Genomic DNA, 12,688 nt, shown 5'->3' on the forward strand with positions numbered 1-12,688 from the left:
AGGACTACTATTCCTATAGGAGGGAGGGTTTTAGGCTGACTCTTGGATTTTAAAGGTAAAAAGGCTAAGACGACATACAAAACATGTAGGACTTCATATTAGGGGAAACATATAAACAAATAAGAGGCCCATATATACCTCCGCAGACAATTCACATAAATGGCATGACTTAAACACAGTTAGGGTCAGAATTTAAAGTACTAGGGTATGATTTTTTAATTGTTGAAGCAGACCATATTTATTACATAACTCAGATAAGAAGTCTGAATCAGGCCTGCCTGCTGGTTGTAACAGTTGATAATTAAACAAAAGCGAATCCAGTTTTATTAAGCAATTACCTAAGACTTGCCTAAGTGTGTATTGGTGATGTCCTATAAGCTTGATATCTATCACTTATTAAGAATGTAGCAGAGCAGTGGTTAATTTAAATAGGCGATTTGGATCCTATAGGCATGTTTTCTAGATCGTATTAATAAAAGGAGTAGGTTGTTTAAACTGATTCAGAACAGTACGAGTCAAACTGATTTTAACTATACTGGTTTTAGATCCTATAGGCATGATCTCTATTATAGATGATTTCAATTCCTATAGGCATGGTATATAAGTGTTAACGACTGATTTTGATCCTATAAGCATGGAACATGCAGTGAAGTAGGCAGGATTTCTTTGATTAAAGCGAAATTCCTATAGGCATGATCTCTATATTCATGAAAATAAAGCATGCAGAACTTGAATTAAAATAGAATAGATCCTATAGGCATATTCTCTACCCTTCTAATAGCTAAAACATGCATAATTACCCTATCCCTTTTCACTGGCCAGCCCCTAATATTTGTTACAAATTATTACAGACCAAATACTGAATTACATCAGAAAAGTGTAAAATAACAAGTTACAACCATAGGAAGCCTGATTCTGACTTCCTCTCTGAGTTATTGAATAAACCACCTCAAAAGCCACTTGTTTCAAAGCCTTTCTCAGACCTGGGTGAGTCAAAGTTCCCTAAGGATCTTAAGGGACCTCGGGCAGTGCTTACACCCAGGTTTGCATAACCAGATAGAGGTGAGTGCAGTGTGGAAGGGCCATCCCTTATGTGTCCAAGTTTATAGGGAGCTCAAGGGTCCCAAGGCAAGGCTCATACAAGAGAGGCAGAACCTAGGTTCTAAGATTATAGTAGAAGTGCAGAAAATAGTAAAAACAAAAAGTTTGTTTAAAACTGGACTGGGAAATAGTAAGTGGTAAGGGTGATTTGAAAATAGTAGTAGTAAAACTCAAATTACACAGAATCAGTAGTTACAAAAAGGGGTCAAGGGGTTTTGGGGAATACATTGTATGAAGCATATGACCCTAGTAGGGGTCAGGTTTGGTCATGCACAGTAATAGATAATGCTGTCATGCCCACAAACCAGCCAGAGAACACAAACACATAGAGGGGACATGGAGGTTTGGGATTCATAAGTCAACAAGTGCACACATAAGGGGAAGAATTGATCTAAGGGGAATGGGGACATATTACAGCATGCTAATAATACAACTTGATGCAGAAACATAAGCAGAAGCAGGAAAGAAGGCAAGAAATTCGAACAACTTAAAGAAACATGTTGTTGTTGATGCTTGAAAATTAACTAGGACATACCAGTAGAGAAACAAAGTGCAGAAAGGAAAAGTAGGCAAAAATTCCATAGTCTAGCCTTGACTTTTAGCCGGCTAGACAAAGCAGTAACACAAGTAGTAGTAGAGAAAAGAGAGAAAGTTTTGAGTGTAAGTGTGAGTTCTTGAACTCAATTGTTCGTGTCCTTGAAAGAAGAGGGGGTGGGTATTTATAGTTTTGAAAACGAGTGAAGAAGAGGTAAAGTCTTAAACACAAACATGGACAATCACAAGGCAAAATCAATTAACACAAGTGATTCTCTTTAATTAAGGAATCACTTTTTAACAGGTAGTAGCAGGTTTAATTAAGGGAAGAAATCAATTTGAATACAGATTGATTATTGCCATATAAGGGGGCAGTAAATGCATGAAGTAAATAATCAAGTTTAAGTGTAAAATAGGCTTATTTTGGGAAAGGGTTCAGCAAGGCAAAACATCAGAGTAAAGGAAAGAAATCAATTAATTTAAACAAGCGAGTAAAATTAGGGTTCATAAAAGAAAAGCTTTTGCAACCAGTCACAAGATCAAGATCAATCAAGGAAGAAACATGATTCTGCACTTCAGTATATAAATAGAGTGAACAAAAGCATCTAACATGAGAGGCCAAACACATTAGCAAAAAATATAACACAGGCATACAGTAGCAACAGGGTAAGCTAGGATTCAACAGTAAGAAAAATATTTGGAGCACAGTAGTCGCGTAGGTCAAGTAGTCACATAGAATCAATAGTGAAGAAACATAGCAACAGGTAAAGAGAATTAGAAACAAGTAAAGGTCTTATAGTAGTAATAAGTGAAAAGAAAACCCCTTTTGAGAAATTAGAGCTTCGACGGTAGTCGCGTTTAAGAGATGAAAAGAACTCAAATCAGACAAGTCGAACAAAGAAAAGATAGTCATAAACGAAGAACTTAAGATAAGCACACATTTAAGCAAATAATTTCAGAACTCGGATAAGACTAAAAGGAACTAGGGTTTTAAACATACTGACTCAAGTAGAAGGAAATCATAAACAGGTAATATAGCAAAATCATGAAACAACACCAAAATCAGAGAAGAGATCTTTAAAAGAGAGGTTAAGAGAAAACCTAATCAGAAAATGAAGAGTCATTTTGAAAGAAAAGTTTGAAGAACCTTCGAGAAAGCACTTAAGAAATTCATAGTAAGTACAGATCTAAGGTAGATCTGAAAGAAGATTGAAACATCTTAAAGATTAGGGTTTCAGAAACCCCAAAAAAAGTGAGAAAGACCTTGAAAGTTACCGATATAACTAGGAAAGTCAAGGACCTGCCTTGAAAGACCATAAATGGCCGGAGAAAGGCAATGAACAGAAGTCGAGCAAGGACTGGACCAGATCCCTTCGAGGTCTGGCCATGAAGCCACAGAAACAAACACATAGGAGCCATAGGAGGCTGATACACATCTCCAATGGCCAGAGAGGTCATGGATTAGGCAGGGGCCGGAAAATTGGGTTTAATTTGGGGTCAAATTTAGGCTAAAATTTAAATGTAATTGGGCTTTTATTTAAATAACCAATTTTCCCCTCTTAAAAATTATAAAAAATAGTAAATTAATTTCTGGAAATAAATCAAGAGCATTAAAATGATTTGTAACATATAATTAATAATTTAAAAATACAGCGCTTAATTTTATGCATATAAAACACAATTGAATCTTAAAAGGGCCAATATTGCAATTATATGCATTTTAGCTTAAAAGTACTAAATACATTTGTAAAAATATGCAAAAAAAAAATTCCTTAGCAATATCTTAGCATAAATATAAAATTCCAACAAATAAATTACCAAATTAATAATTTTGGAAATAATTATTGGGTTTTTATAGATAAAAGAGGGAAATACATTGATTTAAAAACCTTTAAAAAGTTATGAAAAAATAATAAAACACTTGGATATGCTTTCATATGCATATATATGCCATTTTGAAGTTATTTTTCATATTGAAAATATATAGGAAAAAATTGGGTGTCAACAGTGTGGTAGAGCTCAGTTGTAAGAACTCAATTTCCTTAAATCCATCTTATTCAAAATATGACGATGCCTACATCTAGAAAGATGGTTGGTAAGGGATTGAATGTGGTTATGGAAGAGTTGTGTCAAAGGAGCTTGATTTTGCATCATGCTTGTGATGAGTAAATGTAAGGTCTCCAGCAGATCATGTGTGTACTAAGACGTGTAAGCTTCTTGATAAGGAGCCTTAAGGCAGAAATCTACCCACCCATATGGTGAAAAGCAATGAGACATTCAGAAAGTACAAGTTTCAACAAGTAAAATAAGTAAGATGAAGTAGGGTACGAGGTACCCAGTTAGTAAAGATGATCATTATCTATAATTCAGGAAGAGAGATATAAGAATTTTGAGTTACCTTCAACAGTGACATAGGTATGTACAATTGGCCACATCGAACTCAGTTATTCCCTATGGGAGCTAACATATATGGTTTAAGAGAAGGACGGGATATTAGGATCCGTTTGGGATTAGAGTAACCCAAAATGATGGATGGATTATTTGTGTTAGTTGACATTTCCGAAGGATATTTCAAATGTGCTAATAGATCTCCTTGTGAGACATCTAGATGGTGCACTCTAAAATAGTACAACTAGATATGAGTACTACAAAGATAGGCACTGGAAGCTTTGAAGGGATAAATATTATCTTAGTATGGCTCTCATCCCTAGTAGAGAAAGAATGTTAGGCAACCCGAAGAGCCAGTAGATGGAGCAAGGGGAGCTAAAAGAAAAGGAATGTCTTGTTCGAGTTTTCAGAATAAAGTGATAGACATAAATGTTAGCGAGAAATAAGAAGAGAGTTAATGAAGCATTATGAGTAAGATGTGATACATGGATGGCAATGTAGATCAAAAAGATGATAGTATTATAGAGTCTATAGTTAAGAGAAGGAAAAGACGAGAGGTGATAGGGTTTGAGACAACAAAAGAGTATAGGGCATAAAGTCATATCCTCATTTTAAGAAATAAGTTCGTGACTCCAACGCGACTACGTGAAGGAAAAGCTAGACCCCAGAATAATAGAAATCAGTATGGGCTGGTGAACAAGATAAATTAAACATGAATTAGGGACTGAGTAATTTGATATGGTCGACATCATGAGAATTTCAAATTTCATTCCGGCGATAGTAGAATGGACAACAGAAGAAGATTCATGAGAAATTTAGAGAATGGCAATTCAAGAAGACGCTTCCCTAAAACAAGCAATGTGAGAAAAGTTAAGCTTAAGGGACTGTATGTGCCAATTATACTAAGTGTCACCCTCGTGAGTAAGAAATTTTGTTATCCTTGGTAAAGAAGGATTATCGCAAGGTGAGTAAGGGTCATCGATGATGTGAAAAGACACCAATGATGAAGAGGTAAAACATCTATAGGTAGATCGTCGTAGCTCTAACTTTTAGTACTCCCCTAAAAGGGGGAATATGGGGTGATATGACATTAAGTCAGAATTAAGTGGTTCTAGTAGCTATGGAATGGTAAAGAGAGAATGCAATAAAAATAAGAAAGGAATGAGATTGCACTTATTCAAATCTTATAGATATGCTATGATGCTAGAACACTATGCAAACATGACGTCAAGGAAAAGAAGTAAAGGTTCCTGCCCGGGATGTTATTGATAAATAATGAGCCAGTGCGAGAGGTAAGTTAAGACAAAAGGAAATAACCCAAGAAAGATTAAGCGGACTATTGATATCAGAATGGACCAACGAGTAGTTAGTAGTTGATTCAGGAAGAGCCTAGTTATGGCTAGACAATAGGTTACAGACAAATCAATAGATCGTGCAAGATAAATATAGTAAAACCCAATATAATGAATTCAGCCTCGTAGTTATGACATTGTAATACCTTGGATATATTCAGATTGGAGTTGGAGAAGTTAAGGGCACCGTATGAGTGTTACAGAAATAAAATAGAGTGCCACTAGGAAGACGATCAAAATATCAGTTCAAAAGCAACCCTACAAGCACAAGGGCATGGAGGTAAGTAACTACGGATAATTATAGGCGAGAAGGACATCAAAAATTCTGTCGAGTATGCAATGTAATAAGCTCGCATCTTTACAAGAATCAGAGGGTCCCCCCTAAGTACTACAATAAAAGACTAGCTGAGGAAATAAGAAAGAAGGCTTCAACCTAAACATAATAACTTGAAGAAGAAATGGTCATGTAAAAACAGTCTCACTACAACATTGTATGCACTCCATAAGAAAGTGGCACTTACCGTGGCTAATGAACGGGAAGTAAAATCAAAAGTAATATTCAAGATCATATGAGTTGCATGAAACTTCCGGCATGCACGAGAACTAAGATAAGCCAAGTAGGCACGCAACAAGGAGGCAGAAAGACCAGGAAAAGTAATAGCTTATGTTTAAAGAAAGCTGAGAAGGAACAAAAAGGAATTATTCGATCAATGATCCAGAGTTAGTTACGCTATGAACATACTTAAGATTTTGTAGTATTATCTAAGCAACATATAAGTTGACAATCATACAACCGTAAAAGACTCCGGTATAAGTTAAAAGAAAAAATTGAGTCCAGGTCATAGACGAAGTATTGAATTATTAAAAGATTGTATCGTGGATATTTCATAGCACCCATGAAAGGCTAAAGTAATAGCTAATACCAAAAGCCGCAGATCGGGAGATAGCTTAAGCCTACATAAAGGCCGATCAAAAGGAAGAGGAAACTAAAAAGTTACATCAACTAAATAAATTAGGAGTCTGATTATTAGACCCAGAAAGTTATAAACATCATGATTGAGAACATTGCAAAATCACTCTTAATATCATAGGTACAAGATAGATAGTACAGTAGCTATATTTTATAACGGCCCTATAATAAATCCAGTTGGAAGAGTACCAGCCTCATAAGAAGTCAGTATGAAGCTCTCACCGGATTGTGTATACATCAGAGGTCCAAGTATTATAATAGAGCTTCAAGTTGTTGATGTGAATTATACCTATGTGGAAAGGAGGTCATGAAAGAGATAGAAGATATGATGCGAGATTTTAAGGTAAAGGTAAACAACGTACGAAATACTCAAATGCAGAATGTTGTGACTAGTTCATACTTCGGATAAAAGGCTAGAAGCGCGGGGATTCGGTATCCAGGAATAATAGCGGCATCGTTAGTGACATATCTTCCAGCCTATGGGTTCTAGGTACCGAGAGATCTAGTCAAGAGAGCAAAGAAGAGTTGGAGACGATGTGATGTCTCGCTTGATGCTCTAGAATACTATAAATAAATTTATGGTGAAAGCAAGTTGAAGGAAGGTGGCAAATAATATAAATAGATATGTGTAGTCGCAAGCTAAAGTATGGTAAAGCGACAAGGTTTTAGGAAGACAGGAGTAAGGATAAGAAAGGGCGAGTGAGAAGGTGGCAAAAATGGATAAGTCCTCAGGATTAAGCCCATGAAAATAAGAAGAGCTGATGGTTTCTCTAAGTTATACAAAGCTCAGTATAGCTTGAATGAATTCAAAGGAGTCTAAGACTAATAACATTTAGAAAAGATGGAATGTTGCCTTGGTAGTAGAATGAGGGTGTAATTGTGATAGATAAAAGATGGTATTTGGGCCTTCGACTGAGTTATGATTTGAAGGGGGGGGGGGATTTCATGAGTTGTACGTGATTAGAATAACCCCCATAGGATGAATCACATTGGGATGCTATGAAATACGATTATGGAAGCATGGTATCGCCCCCAGGTGGATCATTTTAATCATTTCAGATGTTCTCCGATGAGACATGAGCCCTAGTGGCAGTATTACATAAGAGGTCAAGTTATCGGTATTAAGACGAATCAACAATGGATGGATAAAAGTTACAAAGTATGAGATGAGATTAGACCATCATTATTAAGATAAACAGTAATGAAAAGGCATTAAAGAACTTAGATTTATGAATATAGGATAAGCAACAAGAGTAATCTGGAGTTTAGTAGCAGACCTCAGTAATGATAAATCGAAGTAAGATGGCAAGGAGAGTACTAAAGTATTCGCAAGCGCTATAGAATATGGTAATGATAAGTGCATCAGTAAACATTCGAGGATGAATGTTCTAAGGGGGAGGGGAGAATGATGTTACACCCCATGTTTTCTGTTACATCTCGCATTTTTTTACGTTAAAGCTTCGTCGTAAGTTAATCGACATAGACTCGGGGATGAGATTATTTTTGAGGTTATAAGCATTTTGCTAATTATAATAGAGGATAACTAAGTGCCGTGAAGGTTAAAGGTAATCAAATCAAAGAAACTGAGTTTCGTTGAAGGTCGTCGATTTGGGATAAAAAATGGTCCAAGTTATAATACCCGATATTTATGGACTAGTGCCATACAAGGTACCATATGACCATGATAATAGGGTACATAAATTATGTTAAAAGTGAGTAGTATTTTAAGTAATTTGAGATTATTCTTAATTATGTGGATAATTGGTTAATTGTTGGTTAATGAGGGAATGAACAAGCTAATTAAGAGTTAGTGGATGATTAATTAAGAACCTTGGATAAGACCAAGGAACCCTTAATGTGGCAGACAACAAAGTCACAAAATTTGACTTTTAAGTTTCAAATATACGTGGCATATTTAGAGGAGTAGGTGGCTTAGTCATCTAATATGTGGGGCCCACAAAAGACCAACCATTTATAGAAATTTCATTACATCATTGTTGGAGAAGCTAACCATTTTAAGAAATTCTCATCAATATTGTACATGAGGGCCATGCTACGGATGGAGCTCCATAACTCATTTCAAATTTCATAACACAATATAGTGAGTGATTTTGCAATTTTAAGTAATACGGTGCAGTCTTTCTCAAGAATATTGTACGAATTATTCTTACTTCGATTCTCCATTACACATTTTTTGCAATAGACGGGTGTTAGAGGGATTGTCGGGAGAATCGACTCAGGTATGTTAAGGCAATCCCTTCTTTCTTTTTGGTATGATCCAATTGATACAAATGAAACGAGAAAATGCACAACTTTCATAGAAATATTAGAGGTGCTTATATTCTTGAATTCTCATGTGTCTTATTATTATACTTCTGTTCATGGGTCTCAGAAAAATACGTAAGTTGAAAAAAGTTTACTTCATGATATTACTCAAAGGCATAATGTTCTTATGACATTTCGAGAGATTTTATTGATGTACTTCTCATACATTGCATTCATTTATACATGTACATTGACTCATGACTAGATGGCAATATATACACATATATATGTATATTATATGTATATGAGATATGGGAAAAGGTTACGACGTTATATACGGACCACTACCTGATAAACTGGTATATGTTGATAATTTTTCCTACAGTGGCCGAGATGATATGATGGGATGCCCTCAAGGGCTTAATGATATTATGAACACATGTACTTATGCACGACATGACATTCATATGCATATGCATGACACTATAAGTATTTCATGATTTATAGAGTTATCCAGACTTACAGGTTGAGTCATTTACTCCATGTTTCTTCTATGTCTTTTATATACTTATTTATGTGCCTTACATCCTCGGTAGATTATTCATACTGATATCCTTTTGTTGGGGATGCTTTATTCATGCACTACAGGTATAGACAATCAGTTTGACAACCACTCATAGTAGACGAGGTTAGTATTCAGCAAAGGATCGGTAAGACTCCACTTCATTCATAGTGTAGTCGAGTCTACGAGTCATCGTGCTAGAATTTTGCTACAGACTTATGGGTAGGTCGGTACCCAGTTCCATTTGATGTCAAATACTCTTAGAGGCTTTGTAGGTAGAGGTTCATTTTGTACAGTATGTCAGAGGTCTTGACGGACCATATGTATTCATGCTTTAAGAAAGATGGTTCATTGATACAGTGCTTTCCCACTTATAGTTATACATTACGAGGTATGGCCATATTGGCCCAGTTACCAATGACAGTACGATAAGAAAGATATGTTACGTTGATACTCGGTTGAGTAAGGCACCGGGTGCCCATCACGACCCATCATTTTGGGCCGACAACTATAATACATCACAATCAATAAAATGAGCATAAGATTCTTTATCCCATCAGGCAAACACCTAGGTCATGGTCATAACCCTAGGCCTTTTTATATATTTGGAATACATTCAAAAGCATTTACCTCTTAGTTTTATATCTTTGGATTTGAAATTATTAGTTTAATTTTAGAAGTAGAAATAAAAATCTATTTGTGGAAGTGCAATCTAGATATTTCACGTACTCATTCCGAATATATACTACTAACTCTCATCTTAGCTCCCTGTGGATTCGATCCTGATTCTTTGTTGGGTTTTATTATGGCAAACGACCATGTCATACCTCTTTAGAGGCGTGCATTTGGATGAGATCAATTTATGGCGCTGTTTTTGTGGAGTTAAAATGGTGTTAGCTGTATATTTTGGTTTTTGTGTGGATTATCTTCTTTTCCTTCTGTGTTACTAATTTGCGTGAATCGATTAAGGTACAGTTATGACAGCGAACAACAATGAACTCAGAAACATGCCTTTGGGGAATGTGGACAATAAGGATGACCAAGATGATGAGGTTCCTCTTGAACCTCAAGCAAATAGAAGATATCGGGTATCTCATGACAATGTCTCAATTCCACCCCTACCTCCACCAAGAGCGGCTCTACACCGGGTGTAGCCGAATGAAGGGTATGCAAGTGCAATAGTCCTCCCCGGATCAGGGCAGATAACTTTCAAATCACCAATATAATGCTCGCTTTGCTAGAGCAACGAGGTTTCTTCACCGGGTCGCTAAGTCAAAATGCATACAAACACTTGAAGGGGTTTGTGGACACTTCTTAGGGGAGTAAACAAAAAAACATCTCCGAGGATGCTTTGAGGCCAAGGCTTTTTCCCTTCTCTCTACGAGGGAAAGCCCTATATTGGTTGGAATGATTGCCAAACTATCCAATTCATACTTGGGATGAGTTGGCGGAGAAATTTATTGCCAAGTTCTTTTGTCCTGGGCATATGGCTACTCTTAGAGATGAGATTCTAGAATTCAAGAAAGAGCCCAATGATCTAGTACACGAGACATGGGAGCGGTATAGAATAATGGTCAAAGAGTGTCCCAATAACTATATGACAGAGAATATGATTCAACAAACTTTCTATCGTGGGGTTAATACGACCAACCAATGCATGGTGAATCAACTTGTCGGTGGGAATTTCATGACAACGCCATGTGCGGAAGCTTGTGAGATTTTGGATAAAATGGCAAACACATCATCGGCATGGCAATCCCGGGCTAATGTTCCACAAGGTGATCCGAACGTGATTCACCTCCATAAAGAGTTGCATGACCAAGGGCAAGGCATTACTGAATTGACCACCGCTATGATTCAATTAGCAAATTCTCAACTTCAACAAGTGCAAAGTCCTAAGAAACTCAATGCCATGGATGAAGTAAACATGATGGTGAATAAAAGAAGGACCAAGGGTCCGCAAGTGCAAAATTGAGTGGATAATTTTGTGCAAGAAGATAGTGGGTTTGATCAAGATCAATCGTACAATGAATAAGCGGAGGAGGTGCAATATGTGAACAACTACCAATGGAAAATAAACAACCCTCAAGGCCCGAATCAACAACAATGGAGACCTCAAAGCAATCAAGGTAATTGGAACTTTAACAATAAAGGTAATTGGAGTGGTGACAACAATCAAAGGAATTGGCATAATGATGTCTCCCAAACTCACACCACAAATATAGGTAGTGAGGCGATTGAAGCAATAATAAATCCCAACGCGAGTCGGGGTCGAATCCTCAGGGAGTTAGAACTGGGATTAGGTATATATTTAGTGCAATTGTCTGATATGCCTCAAATTATACTGCCACATTCTTGTTTGTTGTTTTTACTTCTACTTTAAGCTATTGATTGCACATATGAAACTAGGAGACAATACTCTAGATTTGATCCTTTAATTAGGGTTATCAATTTCTTGTTAGCCAAGTGTTCCTAGACTTATTATCTATTTCTCAAGTAGAGACTAAGTCAAATAGGCATGAGTCAATTTTTGCAACCATTAATTCTTGAATTCAAGCATGAACTTGGCTAAATATCACTAGACCAATAACAAATAATCCCTAAATCAAACACACATTAAGTACCCACACTATGGTTGGGACACAACCCTAGATAGAAATTTAGCTACTCATGAAAATGAAGAAATACAAGAAGAAATTAAGATAGAATGCATAATAATTGATTAGCGAAAGAAAGTCTAATATTTAGAAGTTAATCTAGTAAAATATTACTCAAAACAGCAAAGAAAAACGGCTCAGGTGCTATCCCAAAACTAAACTTAACCTAAAAATGACAAAAAGTTCTATTTTTACTAAGCTGAATATATCTGACAAAAATGCCCCTACGAAGGTTGTGCGACCGCATAATTGTGTGTGAAGTCCGCACAATGAGCTTCTGTGGCTGCATAATTCTAATGCGGTCTGTATTCCTGGAACTTAGGCTTGGCACTTTGGGACTTCTATGGTCTGCATAAAAATAAGCGCGGCCACACTTCTGATTGTGCGGCCTCACAAAAATAGTGTGGTCTGCATTCCAGCTTTACTCTAGAATTCCTATCTCTCTGATCTTTATCTTATGTGGACAGCATAATTTTGAGTGCGGCCGCACTGGGCCTTCTGTGGCCACACAATTATGGTGCGGTCTGCATGCCTTTAGCCTTCCAAAAACCCAACTCTCTGAATCTCCTTGTATGCGGTTGCACAATAATTGTGTGGTTTGCACTGTAGGCCTTTTTGCCCTGTTTTGGTTCTTGTTCACTTTTCACTCAGTTATGAGATGATTTTGACTTCTTTGGCTCGTTTCCCAATATTCCTATGCAAAAGCACATTTCATTAGTTCTTGGGAATACCTTTAAGCATGTTGAGCTAAAACGCAAGTAAAAGAGAGCAAATAAATAGTCAAAATCCCTACTTATCAACTCCCCCAAACTTAAGTTTTTGCTTGTCCTCAAGCATTTAAGGCAATTCCTACCTCCAC

This window comes from Nicotiana sylvestris, chromosome 2 (genome assembly GCF_000393655.2).
Source record: "Nicotiana sylvestris chromosome 2, ASM39365v2, whole genome shotgun sequence".
NCBI lineage: Eukaryota > Viridiplantae > Streptophyta > Magnoliopsida > Solanales > Solanaceae > Nicotiana > Nicotiana sylvestris.